This window comes from Alligator sinensis, unplaced genomic scaffold (genome assembly GCF_000455745.1).
Source record: "Alligator sinensis unplaced genomic scaffold, ASM45574v1 scaffold344_1, whole genome shotgun sequence".
Taxonomy (NCBI): Eukaryota; Metazoa; Chordata; order Crocodylia; family Alligatoridae; genus Alligator; species Alligator sinensis.
The window spans coordinates 1,070,912-1,084,123 of record NW_005842427.1 but is presented as its reverse complement, the minus strand read 5'-3'; the positions used below and the strand labels follow the sequence as shown (position 1 = coordinate 1,084,123).

General features: G+C 52.2%; 1 long non-coding RNA gene across 3 annotated transcripts in view; it reads right to left on the bottom strand.

Annotated features, from left to right (window-relative positions):
• LOC112551332 overlaps positions 1 to 13,212 on the bottom strand; it is a 46,495-nt gene that overhangs the window by 22,224 nt on the left and 11,059 nt on the right. For all 3 annotated transcript variants that reach the window (XR_003095619.1, XR_003095621.1, XR_003095620.1), the window contains exons 2-3: positions 12,267 to 12,344; positions 2,067 to 2,176 (exon numbers count right to left, since the gene is read on the bottom strand). This is a non-coding gene — a long non-coding RNA (uncharacterized LOC112551332). The remainder of the gene's footprint in view (positions 1 to 2,066; positions 2,177 to 12,266; positions 12,345 to 13,212) is intronic.

Here is a 13,212-nt window from a genome sequence, read left to right as displayed (position 1 = left end):
CAGATGACCCCAGCCAGATGCCTATTCAGCCTTCTCTTAAAGACCCCCAAGGTAGGGGAGAGCACCCCCTCCCTTGGAAGCCCATTCCAAATTTTGGACACCTTTACCATGAGGAAGGTTTTCCTGATATGCAGCTTAATTCTGCTCTCTGTCAGTTTGTGACCATTGTTCCTCATTACCCCAAGAGGCGCTCTGGTGAACAAAGCATCTCCAATCCCTTGCTGCGTCCCCATAATGAATTTGTAGGCGGCCATAAAATCACCCCTCAGCCTTCTCTTGCGGAGGCTAAAGAGGTCCAGGTCCCTCAGTCTCCCCTCATAGGGCTTGTCCTGTAAGTCCCTAACTATATGAGTGGCCCTCTTCTGGACCCTCTCGTGTATATCAACATCCTTCTTGAAGTACAGTGCCCAAAACTGGACACAGTACTCCAACTGTGGTCTGACCAATGCTGCATAGAGGGGAAGTATCACCTCCTTGGATCTATTTGTCATGCATCTACTGATGCATGCTAAAATGCGGTTAGGCCCCTGAAAGCGGTTTACAGCCATGACTTAACACAAGTGTACAGCTGTAGAGCACTTTTAAAGAACATTACATGAGGGTTCAGATGAAGGCACTCAAAGCGGAGTGCTTTCATTAACTTCTGTCTGTGCATGCCAGCAGCAGGGTTGGGTCAATGCTGCCCAGATCTGCCCCCAGTGCTGTTTTCAGAACTGGGACGGGAGGGATTGGAGGGAGTTCCTGGCCTACGCAGGTGGCGGGGCAAGCTTGCATTCCCCCCCACTCCCCCCACACTTGGCCATGTGCCACCCCTCCCCCACTGCTTGGTAGCCAAGGGTACACTGCTGTGCTTCCAGTCGCCTGGGGGGTACAATGATCGAAAAAGGTTGAAAACCCCTAGTCTAACTCATGGTGTTTTCCGTGAAGCACAATGAGCTAGATGCCTAAACTGTTGCAAAATACAGGACTTCAAATTTAACACTTCATTTAACAAGGGTTAATGTAAAGCACTGTACTCATTTTTAAAGTGCTGTAAAACTGTACACTTCTGTTAAGTCACAACAATAAAGCACTTTAAATGGCAAAAAAAAGCAACTTCTGTACACACCCAAGGTTTGGAGCTGCATGCCACCTTCTCTAACATTTGTGAGAGGGCTTTTCAGCTTCAGAAGTTGCAGTCTGACTGGTTTCCCAGCAGCCCAGACAGAATTTGAATATTGATATTGATCCAATGAGAGTCACTTCCTCCTATTATATGGTGACTGTTAATAATAAATCTCTCCAAGCATTTTGCCAGTGGCAGTTCTCAGCAAAGCCTTGGACAGATGCCTTGGGGGGCAGCCTTTGCTTTAGTTGTTTTAAAATCCTACTCAGAAACACAATGGAAAGGTTTGGGGTTTTTTTTCTGCCCCTGGGAGCTAGAGCAGGAAGCCTGTGTGCCTGCTGGTGACACTGACTCACCAGCTGAAGCCCAGGGGCTCCGGTTACTGCATAGCAGCTAAACAAACCTGCTGAAGGATGCCAACAATGGGAGGATGTTTCTGTAGTTGTTTGCAGAGAGGGTGTTACCCACCGCTCCTTGCTCTGGCTCCTATGCCAAATAAACCTTCCTGATTAATCAAAGAGCCAGTGTTTTCAGAGCATGGCCACCGGCAGTACTAAATGTGCAGGGGCAGTGGCTTGGCTGCCTGGACTGTGAAGTTAAAAAGGAAGGTGACAGTATATGCACAGGGGTGTAGGTTGTAGCTGTGTCGGTCTAAGGACATAGGCAGACAAGGTTCTTTGGGTAAATCCGATATCTTTTTTTAGACCAGCTCAAATAGTTGGAATATATGCACATGCACACGCGCGCACACACACACACTGATGCATTTGTACATGGGGCCTTGGTGCAACTGACACTGTTTCTCCTATTCAAGCTAGAACAGTGCATCACAAAAAGGTGTGCCCCTTCTCTCTGCCTCTTCCCAAATAAGAAGGCGGATCTTGTAGCTGCACCTCCACCCCCCCCCCCCCCCCCCCCCCCCCTTTCCCCCAGGAGCCCTGCCTCCCAGGTACCTACTCACCAGGAGACAGAAGCACTGCCCCTGAGGCAAAACCAGGTGTTTTTTCTCTGTCCTCTGTGAGCTGGATGTGAAGAGGCCAGCCTGCCGGCTCCGTCAGGCTATTTTTTGTCCTGTGCAGACCAATGTTCAAACAAAATCTCTTTCAATTTAGTTTATTTGCTGCAAGAATTTTTTTAAAACTCAGCCAAGGGTGGGAAGCAGACTATGAGTGACTGTGGCTGGGCTGGGTGGGTCTCCAGTCTGAAAGCAAGGGCTGTCCGAGTCAGCCAGCAGGGGAGAACGTAATCCACTTTGGTGAAAAACTCTCCCTAACAGAGACGAATCCTTCCCCACACCCTTTTTCTCAGCCTGGAGCAGGCTCTTGGCCTCAGCGCATGGTGGAAAGTGGCTGAAAGAAACTCCCTCCCTGACATGATACAGTCTTTTTGTTTCTTTTGCTCCCTGCAGTTTTCACACTGCTGGCAGCATAAACACAGGATTCATCAGCACTTCGCTCGCTGGGGAGAGCAGCTGAAATCTCCAAGCACAGGAGCTAACCTCGCTGTCGACTTGGGGCCATCCAGAGGTGGCAGGCTTGGTTCCTTTGGCTCCACATGTGCTTGTGTGTGTCACTGTCTGAAGCTGTGTGAGTCTCCTTCGCTGTGTGTGCCTGTACAGGCATATGTCACTCAGCCTGTTTGAGTGTGTCTGGGTATAAGTGTGGACCTCCCAGCCTCTGTGTGTGACTCCCCCATCACCTGTGTGTGTTTGTCTCTGTATCTGTATGTGTCTATGTACATGTATTGTTTATTCCTCTGTGTGTATCCATGTAAGCAAACATCTCTCTACATGTGTGTGTACACCTTGCCACTTGTGGCCATCTGATTCTCATTTGAAGTGTAGGTCTCGCTGTGCCTACGTGCATGAGTATGTTTCTCTCTGACCTTGTGTGTCTTTCTCCATGTGCCTACGCACATGCATGTCTCTCTGGCAATGTGTGCGTGTGTGGCTGTGTCTTCACAGTAAGCTAACCAGGCCTGCGAACAACCCACTGCTGCCACCTCGCACACAAGCAGTGACATTGTTGAGTCTCTTGACATATAGGCGTAGAGGCCTAACAAAGCAGCTGGGCACCTGGGGCAGCAGGACACATGGGGGGAAGTGGCAACTTCCAGGTGCCACCATGCTGCTGGCATAATTGTGCAGCTGTGGCAGCACCTGATGTTTTTCTGCCCTCTCTCCCACTAAAGTTAGGATCCCAGGTGGCTGCCCTGGTCACCCTACCTTAGTTGGGGTCCTGTGTGGGTGGATGTCCTTAGGCCACTCTTACAGACTGTTAGGTCCAGGGCAAGAGTGAAATGTTTTACACCATCACTTGGTGCCTAGCAATTTCTTATTGCCACAAAGAAATACTACAAAAAAAATGCACATGTTAACCACTAAAACGAAGGATTAATCAATTTGTTAAAATGTAAATGTGCAAGACCTTCAAGTGCCATTCTCCCTCGGAGCTTAAAAAAAGGAGTTCCCAGGTTTATTCTAGTACACGGGGCCCACAGCTCGTGGGAACGCTCCATTGATTGTGCTGTCCCCAGGCTGGCTGTGGGGTACCCCTGCATGTGTATCTGTCTGTGTATCCTGTCTGTCACTGAGTCTCTCTCTGCCTGACCAGGACAGTGTGTCTCATTTTGTGTCCTTCTCCCTGCCAGTGAGTATGTCTTTCACACTGTTTCCTTTACTCACTGTAAAGCAGTGAGACCTACAAGCAGAATAAAAGTACATATGTGGGCAAATCAAAACCAGGCAGGCAGAGGCTGGGTGTGCAGAGGCCAAAGCCAGGGGAACAGGGACACAGTTGTTGGAAAAGGCCCTCTGGAAAGACTGCAAAGGTGCCTGCTCAGTGCTGGCCTCATGGAAAAGATCCTGAAGATAAATGTGCTTGTTAAGATAGTGATCTCTGTATCCAAGTAACCATAAACCCAGGAGCTGGAGCATTCTAGCAGCACCCCTCATTAAGGCAAGAGGAGGGGATAGGGCCAGGGCACACAGAGCTGCCTCTCAGGGCTGACCCTTGCTCCTTACCTCAAAGGCAAATGAGGCACATGTAGCAATAACCTGCCAAACTCTGGCAAAAAAATGCCACTTGCCACCCTCCCTTTTTTCCCCACAAAAGCAGACACTTGGTGCAGCCCATTGTACCCTAGATCACACAGAAGCCAGCCTCATTCCTGCACAGGCCCATGCTGGGAACTCAGGGGAGGGAGTATGACCTATTGGTTGGAGCAGGGTGAATTTCAACATGGTGTGCCAAACTGTGGGAGGGGTGGGGAGCAGATAGGTGCTAAGGCAGCAGTAGGGCATGAGTAGGGTTACTATATTTCAAGTATCAAAAAAGGGGACACCTGTGGGGGGGAGGGAGGGCAGGAGGTGGCGGGGACAGAGCATATGATTGTGGGGGGGGGGGCAGTGACATGGGCAACTAGTGCTGCCTTAATCAGGGGGGCCACATTTCCCGCCCCCAGGGACCAGTAAGTGACTGGGGGAGGGGGGCCCGTGGCCAATCATGAGTTGACCAATCGCTGCAGCCGCTTCCAGAAGTGGCTGCGGCCACTTCTGAGAATGCCACGGCGCTCCAGCTCCCTGGCCGGCACTTGCAGGGGGGACACCGGCGCTCCCACCTGCCGCCTGTGCCTGTCGCCTAAGTGGTAAGCGCAGCGGGTGAGGGGGAGCACCGGTGCTCTCAGAAGGTCCACCTGGACTCCCGTGCACCCCCCATGCATTGCTACTGGGCAGTGATATGCCCGTGCCTTACCTCTGTCCCTCATTCCTAAGTCACAGCACCAGCAACCCTGCTGCTGCCTCTCACTCCTGAACGACTGTACCCTGCACCCCCAGCCCTGCCAGTGACCCTTACTCCCAACCCATAGCCCCTACTCCCACCAGCTCTACTGCCCACGCAGCTCACACACCCATGCACTCTCTGTCTCTGTCTCTGTCTGTCTGTCTGTCTGTCTCTCTTTCTCACTAACCTGCTGGGGCCCACACACAGAGCATGTGATCCCCCAACAGCCAAACACCTTGCCTCGCTGCCCAAGTGCCAAGCAGTGAAGCTGGAAGCGCCTGGGAAAAGCCAGAGGCAGAGCAAAAACCCAGACATTTGCTTGCATTTTAAAAGCCCACCCAGACAGGAGGACAGAGGGCCAAAAAGAGGACATAGCATGTCACTAGGGTGACCATCATAGAGGACATTCCGGTTTTCTGCTGCTCTGGCCTCTATTGATACAAAACCTGATGCCTTTATGTTCTCTATTTTTCTCTACAAGAAAAATTTTTTCTACAAGAGAAAAATAGAGGACATAAAGGCGTCTAGTTTTGTATCAATAGAGGACAGAGGACAACCGGACTGTCCTCTATGATGGCCACCCTACATGTCACTTACCCTGCATAAATTGGGAGGAGGTATAATGCTGGTTTTCCGCTTCACATAAGAGTTGAGATATTTCATGCACTGGTGCCTGTAAAGTGCTCTGAGATTTTCAGAGGGAAAGTACTACAGATAAGCAAAAAGGAAAAAATAATATTGTCCAGCCAGCTTTGCCATATATGGGCTAAAATTGCCTTAGGCCTTAGAGCTCAGGACAGAAGTTACACATAAACCGGTTTAAGTGATCAGAAACTGGTTTAAACCGTAAAAGAACAGAAGTTCAGTGCACATAAACCAGTTCAAAATGGCTGAAACCAGTTTGAGATAAACCTTAACTGATTGAGCTCAAACCAGTTTATGGAACTTCTGTCCCAGACCCCTTCCTGGTTTAAGTTAAATCAGAGTCCTCCAACATCCTAGCATGCTCTGCAGCCCTGGGCTGTCTGTTTCAGCCAAGCAGGGTTGGCCCCGCCCCTATCCTCCCTCACTGGAACACTATCACAGCTGGCTGAGAAGTGGGTGAGGCTGCAAAAACCTGCTTTGGAGTGCAGCCAGGTCTGCCTGGCAGGGGGCAACAGCCCTTGCCCAGCATCCCCAGCACCCAAGCCCTTCTTGCTGCCCCAGCAGCAGGAGTGTGGCCAGACACTGGTAGTCTGAGGGGAGGGGGGCATTGAACTCCCCACCCCCCCCATTGCAGCTGGGGGCATGGTGTGGACACTGATAGTCTCTGCTTGTGAACCCAGGGCTGCAGCAGTCAGACAATGGTAGCTTGAGAGGAAGTGGGGCCCTGACATGCAGGTGATGGCTCCATCCCATGCTGAAGATCCCCTCAGGCAGGGCCTGCACTGCAGCGCCTGGGTGGAATCCCCCAGAGGAGTGATGAGCAGTGCCTGAGGCCGATGCGAGTCTAGCTGTGGGAAGGGGGCTAGGGTGGGGGGAAGAGACCTGGCTGCAGGTGCAGAGAGGGGTGGGGTGGTCAGTGCCCACCGCCTCGCACCTCCAGCTCTGCACAGGGGCTGTGGCCTGCAGGCAGACTGCAGCTGGAGCGCAGCTTCCCACCCCGCTTTCCACCCCCCCTGGTGGCAGAGAGAACCAACGTGTTGGGTAAAAGTGAGACAGCTGTCACCCACCGTCTGCTTGTGGTGGCACTGGGCACTTGGGGTGGGCTGCCACAGGCTAATCGTTGTCCATGCCCCTGGGCTACAGGGCTAGGCTGGACTGGTCTGCAGTGGTCCATTGCCTTCTCCCACTGCTGCTCCTTGCCCCTTGCCTGTGGTGGTCCACCCCAAGAGTCCAGCAATGCTGCAAGAAGATGCCTCACCTTCACCTGCCATGATGGTTCACTCTGCCACTGCTGCTGGAAGGGGGAGGGAGGCAGGGAGCCATGATTAGCCCCAGCTCCCCCCCAGCCCTCTCCATGACTGCAGCCAGGTCTCATCCCCCTTCCCCTGCCCTGTTCCTCTGGCTGAACCCACTTTGGACTCAGGTGCCACTCGATGCTCCTCCAGGGGACTTGGCCCAGATGCTGTGGCATGGGCCCAGCTTGAAGGGATCTTTACAATGGGATGGAGCCAGCACCATGTTGGTGCCTGCACTGCTGCAACCTACAATTGGAGGATTAAATCCCACCCCTTCCCCTTAGGCTACCAGTGTCCGGCCATCATGGCCCCAGGTGCATAATCAGAACCTATAGGTGCCCGTGCCACACACCCCTGCAATGGGAGGGTTAAAACCGCCCTTCCTCTCAGGCTACTGGGGTCTGGCCATGGCCCTGCTCCTGCAGCAAGTGAGTGAGCAGAGGTGGTGGGGCTGGGGACTCCTGGCTAGGGCTGCTTCCCCCCTCCCCCTCCAGGTACTCCTCAGCAGACCAGGGGAGGGGAGTTAACCCCTCCCAATCCTACTGAGGCCTGCCAGGCCCTGGCCATACCCCATCCTCAGCTCAGTTTACCTCCAGCTGAAAACTCACTCTAGTGCCTCCCAGCTTCTGGCCTGAGCCACTGTAGGCATGTGCCTGCATGTCTCGAATCAAAAGGGAATGTCTATTCACTTGCAAATCAGTTCAGTCTACATAGGTTAAACTAATCTGCAAAGATTTAATCAATTCAGGCTTGGGCTTTTTGCATGTCTGTCCCTAGCCTTGGGTGCATGGGCTTTTTCAATGGCACTTCTACTACAAGGAGCAAATGGATTGGGGGGCTGGAAAAAAGGGAACAATTGGAGAGGGTTTGCTGAGGTAAAGGGATGGAGGAGCTGGAAACCAGAACTTGTTGGGGGTTGTCAAGGGGAGAATTAGGGTTGCCACCCCTCCTGGATTGGCTGGAAGTCTACTGGAATCGGCATTGATCTCCCAGTGACTATTGAAAGCAATCCAAGAGACTGATATTGTGAATGGGTTGAACAGTACCATTAATGACATTACATCATGTTGGGGGGAAAAAATCTCCCAGAATAGCTTCAGTCAGAGTTGGCAACCTAGGGAGAAGGAACAGGATTTGTGGAAGTCACAGGCACTGCAGGGATTACAGACAGCTAGAGCCCAGCAGGAGATTGGCTGGGAAAAGGGGAGGCAAATTGTTTTTGGGACACATTTGTGGGACTGCAGGAGGCTTCCAGGGAAGAGAGGAGGGAGAGTTTACAATGTCTCTCTCTCTCTCACTGCACTGTAATGGTTAAAAGCCTGCCCTGGGGTACTGGCAATGCTAATAAAGCACAAACAAGGGGCAGTCATTGTTTCTGGAAGGAAAGGGGTGGCTTAGTTCTCAGTGCAGATATAATTGTTCAGCTGTGCCAACTGCTGACTGGGGTAGGCTGGAGTGCGTCAAAGCTGCCTCACCCCCTCATGGAAAATACCCAGCCTGGCTGTCTCCCCCAGTGGAAAGTTCCTATAGGAATTGTCCCAAACACTGCAGCCCAGCAGCGTGCCTAGAGTAGTTGTGTTCAATCTCTGGTGTGTGGACCCATAGGGGACCACAGACCATATCTAAGCAGTCTGTGAAAGATGACTATGATCAATAAAAGTCTGTAAACACCCACACTTACAATTCAAAGGTGTCCGTACCTCCATTCAATTTTTTTAGGGGTCCAAGATCAGGATTCCCTGATTTAGCAGACTAATGTAAGGTCTCTTTCAAACTCTCATGGTTCTAGCATGGAGAGGCAAAGCTTGGCTGAGCTCTCCCTGGGGATTTTCCTTCTGCTCTTTTGAGGGACAACCTGCTGTAGCATTGCAAAGAGGACACCACACAGGATGAATTCTCACCCTCAGAGGTCAGGCCTGGAGCCCTGCTATGAAGAAAGCAACAACCTCAGAGGAGCACAATGCAGGTGCTCTATTTAGTGGTGGGGTTCAGAATCAGAGAGATATCTGCCTTCTGAAAAGAAGGAGTGTATGTCCTCCTGCTCTGGGACTAAACTCAGATCTTCCCTCCTTCCACCCCTTGCTAGCAGCATTAACATCACAGAATGGGGAGGGTGCTCTCATGATGATAGTTTTGATGTTGTCACTTTATGGTACTTTTCTATTCTTGCCCTCTCGCCTCATGCAAGGGCTGCTAAGAGGCAGCTGGATCCGGAGGCACAATTTAGAGCGGTCCCCAGGGTGCTGTAAATTGCATTGGCTCTTCTTCCAGCCTTCCATTTCAGCAGGTGGAGATCAATGGAAAACTGCAGCACTCTGCCTGCACCTCTGGGTATTTTCCTCTCCCTCATGCCAGGGAAATGTTCTGGTAGCTACCATCTGCTAGCTTTCCAGCTGCTCTATACCTGAGCACTCTAGCAACAAGCTACCTTAAATCTGCAGAGTGCTAGGTTCTCTTAGCATCCCCTGAAGTCAATGGAAACTGAGGGCTTTACAACACCTTGCAGGATCAGACCCAGTAACTCCTTTGCTAGAAATCAGTGTTCTTTTGGGTTTGATGTGAGAAGAAAGGGTGGCTGAGAATGAAGACTGATACCTTCCTTTTTGTGTAGCAGTGCTGCGAAGCAAGAAGAGACACAAGGATTGAATCATTCAGGTAGGACTGGAGGCAAGAAATGGGAAACACAGTGGGCCCAATTCCCCACTGTCTTGTTAAGGCTGTCAGCAGCAAGCATGAAAGGCCATTAGTCCATGGGCTCCACTCACTCAGGCAGGGAGGAGAGGTTTGCACAGGTGTGTGTGTGCCAATGTGGGAGCTCAGTTCCCCTTCTAGCTGCTTTGCATCCTTTGTAGAGAGGCAAGGCAGCCAGAATGCCAGCTGATCAGGCTCCAAGAAGATTCCCTTTATAACAGGAAACTCCTTGGGTAACTTACAGTGGTCCAAGTGGTATTCCCATGCCCTGGCAACCCCCAGAATGGCCCTGGGGTGGCAGAGGGCTCAACTCTGCTGTGGTGTAGACGAGTCCTGACATGGAAGGGGCCTGAGGACACTCTTGCCCCACCCAGAAGGTGTCCAAGAAGAGTGGTCGTTCCTTAAGGAGACAATCCTCCAAGCCCAAAGGGAGGTAATCCCAACACAGATCAAGTGGGGCAAGAGGGTGCAAAAGCCCCCATGGCTCACCAAAAGCATCCGGGAACGTCTCCTAGCTAAAAAGGAGGCGTACACCCAATGGAAGGGAGGGGCCATCACCAGGGAGGACTACATCTCAGTTGCTCGGGACTGCAGGGGGGCGGTCAGGAAGGCCAAGGCGGAGATGGAACTGGGACTAGCGACCCAGATCAAGGACAACAAGAAGTCCTTTTTTAAATACATAGGGGGCAAAAAGAAGGTACCAGGTAACATGGGGCCTCTGCAGGACATGCTAGGAAATCTGATCGTCGCACGAGACACCATAGCTAACCCATTTAACAATTTCGTTGCCTCCATTTTCCTGAGCAGGGATTGGGTCACCCCCCAACCGGGACCCCCATAGACCCCAGGGGAAGCACAATCAGGCCTAGGGTCAGTGAGGACCTAGTCAGGGAACTTCTGGAGGGACTGGACATATTTAAATCAGCAGGTCCTGACGACCTCCACCCCAGGGTGCTGAGGGAACTAGCAGAGGTCATTGCGGGACCCCTGGCATGGCTTTATGAGCACTCGTGGTGCTCTGGCATTGTGCCAGAGGACTGGAAAAAGGCCAATGTGGTTCCCATTTTCAAAAAAGGGAGGAAGGAGGACCCAGGAAACTATGGGCCAGTTAGTCTTACCTCGATCCTGGGTAAGCTTTTTGAGAGAATTATCCTGGAACATGTCCACGAGGGAACAGCAGGGGAGGTTATGCTTAGGGGCAACCAACATGGGTTCATTAGAGGCAGGTCCTGCCGGACCAACCTGGTGACCTTCTATGACCAGGTCACAAAATCCTTAGACGCAGGGGTAGCAGTGGACGTAGTCTTTCTGGACTTCAGGAAAGCCTTTGACACTGTCTTTCACCCCATTCTCATTAAAAAACTTGGGGACTGTGGCATCGACACTTACACAGTCAGATGAGTCACTAACTGGCTGGAGGGCCACACCCAGAGAGTGGTGGTGGACAGGTCTTATTCGACCTGGAGGGATGTGGGCAGTCGGGTCCCCCAGGGCTCGGTCCTCGGACCCACGCTGTTCAATATCTTCTTCAGTGACTTGGACGAGGGGGTAAAAAGCACCCTTTTCAAATTCGCAGACAACACTAAGTTGTGGGGGGAAGTGGGCATGCTAGAAGGGAGAAACAGGCTGCAATCGGACCTGGACAGGTTACAGAGGTGGGCAGATGAGAACAGGATGGGTCTCAACACTGACAAGTGCAAGGTGCTGCACCTGGGGAGGAAGAACCAGCAGCAGACCTACAGGCTGGGGAACTCCCTTCTCATCAGTGCAGAGGCAGAAAAGGATCTCAGAGTCATTATTGGTGCCAAAATGAACATGGGCCGACAGTGTGGAGATGCGGTCAGGAAGGCCAACCATACTTTGTCATGCATGCACAGATGCATCTCAAGCAGGTCCACAGAGGTGATCCTCCCCCTCTATGCGGCACTGGTCAGGCCGCAGTTGGAGTACTGCGTCCAGTTCTGGGCGCCGCACTTCAGGAGGGATGTGGACAGCATGGAGAGGGTTCAGAGGAGGGCCACTTGCATGATCAGGGGGCAGCAGGGCAGGCCCTACGAGGAGAGGCTAAGGGACCTGAACCTGTTCAGCCTCCACAAGAGAAGGCTGAGGGGGATCTAGTGGCCATTTTCAAACTAGTCAGAGGGGACCAGCAGGCATTGGGAGAGTCCCTGTTCCCCCAAGCACTACCAGGAGTGACTAGAAATAACGGTCACAAGCTGGCAGAGGGTAGATTCAGGCTAGATATCAGGAGGCGCTACTTCACAGTCAGGGCGGCTAGGATCTGGAACCAACTTCCAAGTGAAGTGGTGCTGGCTCCTACCCTGGGGGTCTTTAAGAGGAGGTTAGGCAAACACGTTGCTGGGGTCGTTTGACCCCAGTACTTTTTCCTGCCATGGCAGGGGGTTGGACTTGATGATCTGCTCAGGTCCCTTCCGACCCTACAAGCTATGAAACTATGAAACTATGAAACAAGTATGCTTCAAAGCAATCAGGCAGCTCTGGGCTTGTTCCTTTGTGTCTGCTCCGGTTGACTCAGTGGCAAACTTCCAGATTGGTAGTGTGTGGGTGCATGGAGGACATTGGAACACCTCAGTGCCAGGACTTGCCATGATGTAGAAAAGGCCTCAGGGGCTGTAATCAGCCAGTTGTGGTTTAGAGAAGCCCCAAAATGTCATTTTCTTACGCCCTGAAAACAAATCTATACTACCTTTTACTGTGCCAGTGATGCTGCCAGGGAGCATACCTTACCTCTCTGTTGCTCTGAGTGGTAAGAAGTCACAGTGTAGGAGCTGTGCAGGCAGTAAGCAGCAGCTAGATTTTCAGCACCTGGCATGCACAGACAGAGAGTGAATGGACAGGGCTTATTTTCACAACTACAGTCCCTTGCACATGTGCCCCCAGTGACTCCAAGATGGGGAGCATGCAACACCACTCTCCCTTCCCCACTCTGCCATGCTGCATCTCACCTCGAGACTGCCCTATAACTGGTATTGTGCAAGGGAGCAACTACACCCTGCTGCAACATTCAGACTGGGCTTGTCTTCCTGGCTTTTCCCGCCCCCAGGGCAGGGGTGGGGCACATACACCTAACATACTGCCAAGCTAGTGTGCTTTATTTCCATCAAGAAATAACTGGCCAAGGTCAGCACTGGCCCAGTGCCTGGAAGACAAACCTGATAAGGAAAGTACAGAGGATCAAAATCTCTAGGCTGCCTATTAAGAGGTACTGAATTTGGCAAGTCTGCTGCTTCCCAGGGGCCTGCATCCGGGACATTATGGAGAGGATCCCAAAGCTCCTTAAACCCACAGACCACTATCCCATGCTCCTTATTCATGTGGGCACCAATGACACTGCTCGGAGCACTCCCAGCCAGATCATGAGGCGCTACAGGGATTTGGGAGCGGGGCTTAAGGGTCTGGGGGCACAGGGGGTGTTCTCGTCAATCCTCCCAGTCTCAGGCTATGGGCTGAGAAGGGACAGGAGGATCTATGTGGTCAACCAAAGACTGCAGCGCTGGTGTCGTCAGGAAGGCTTTGGCTTTCATGACCACAGCCCGCTCTTTGGCGAGAGAGGCAGCGAGCTGCTGGGAAGAGATGGCCTCCACCTCTCTCCCCTAGGGAGGAGGCTCTTCTCAGCCAGACTGGCTGACCTGCTCCACCGGGCTTTAAACTAAGCCCGCTGGGGGACGGGGGG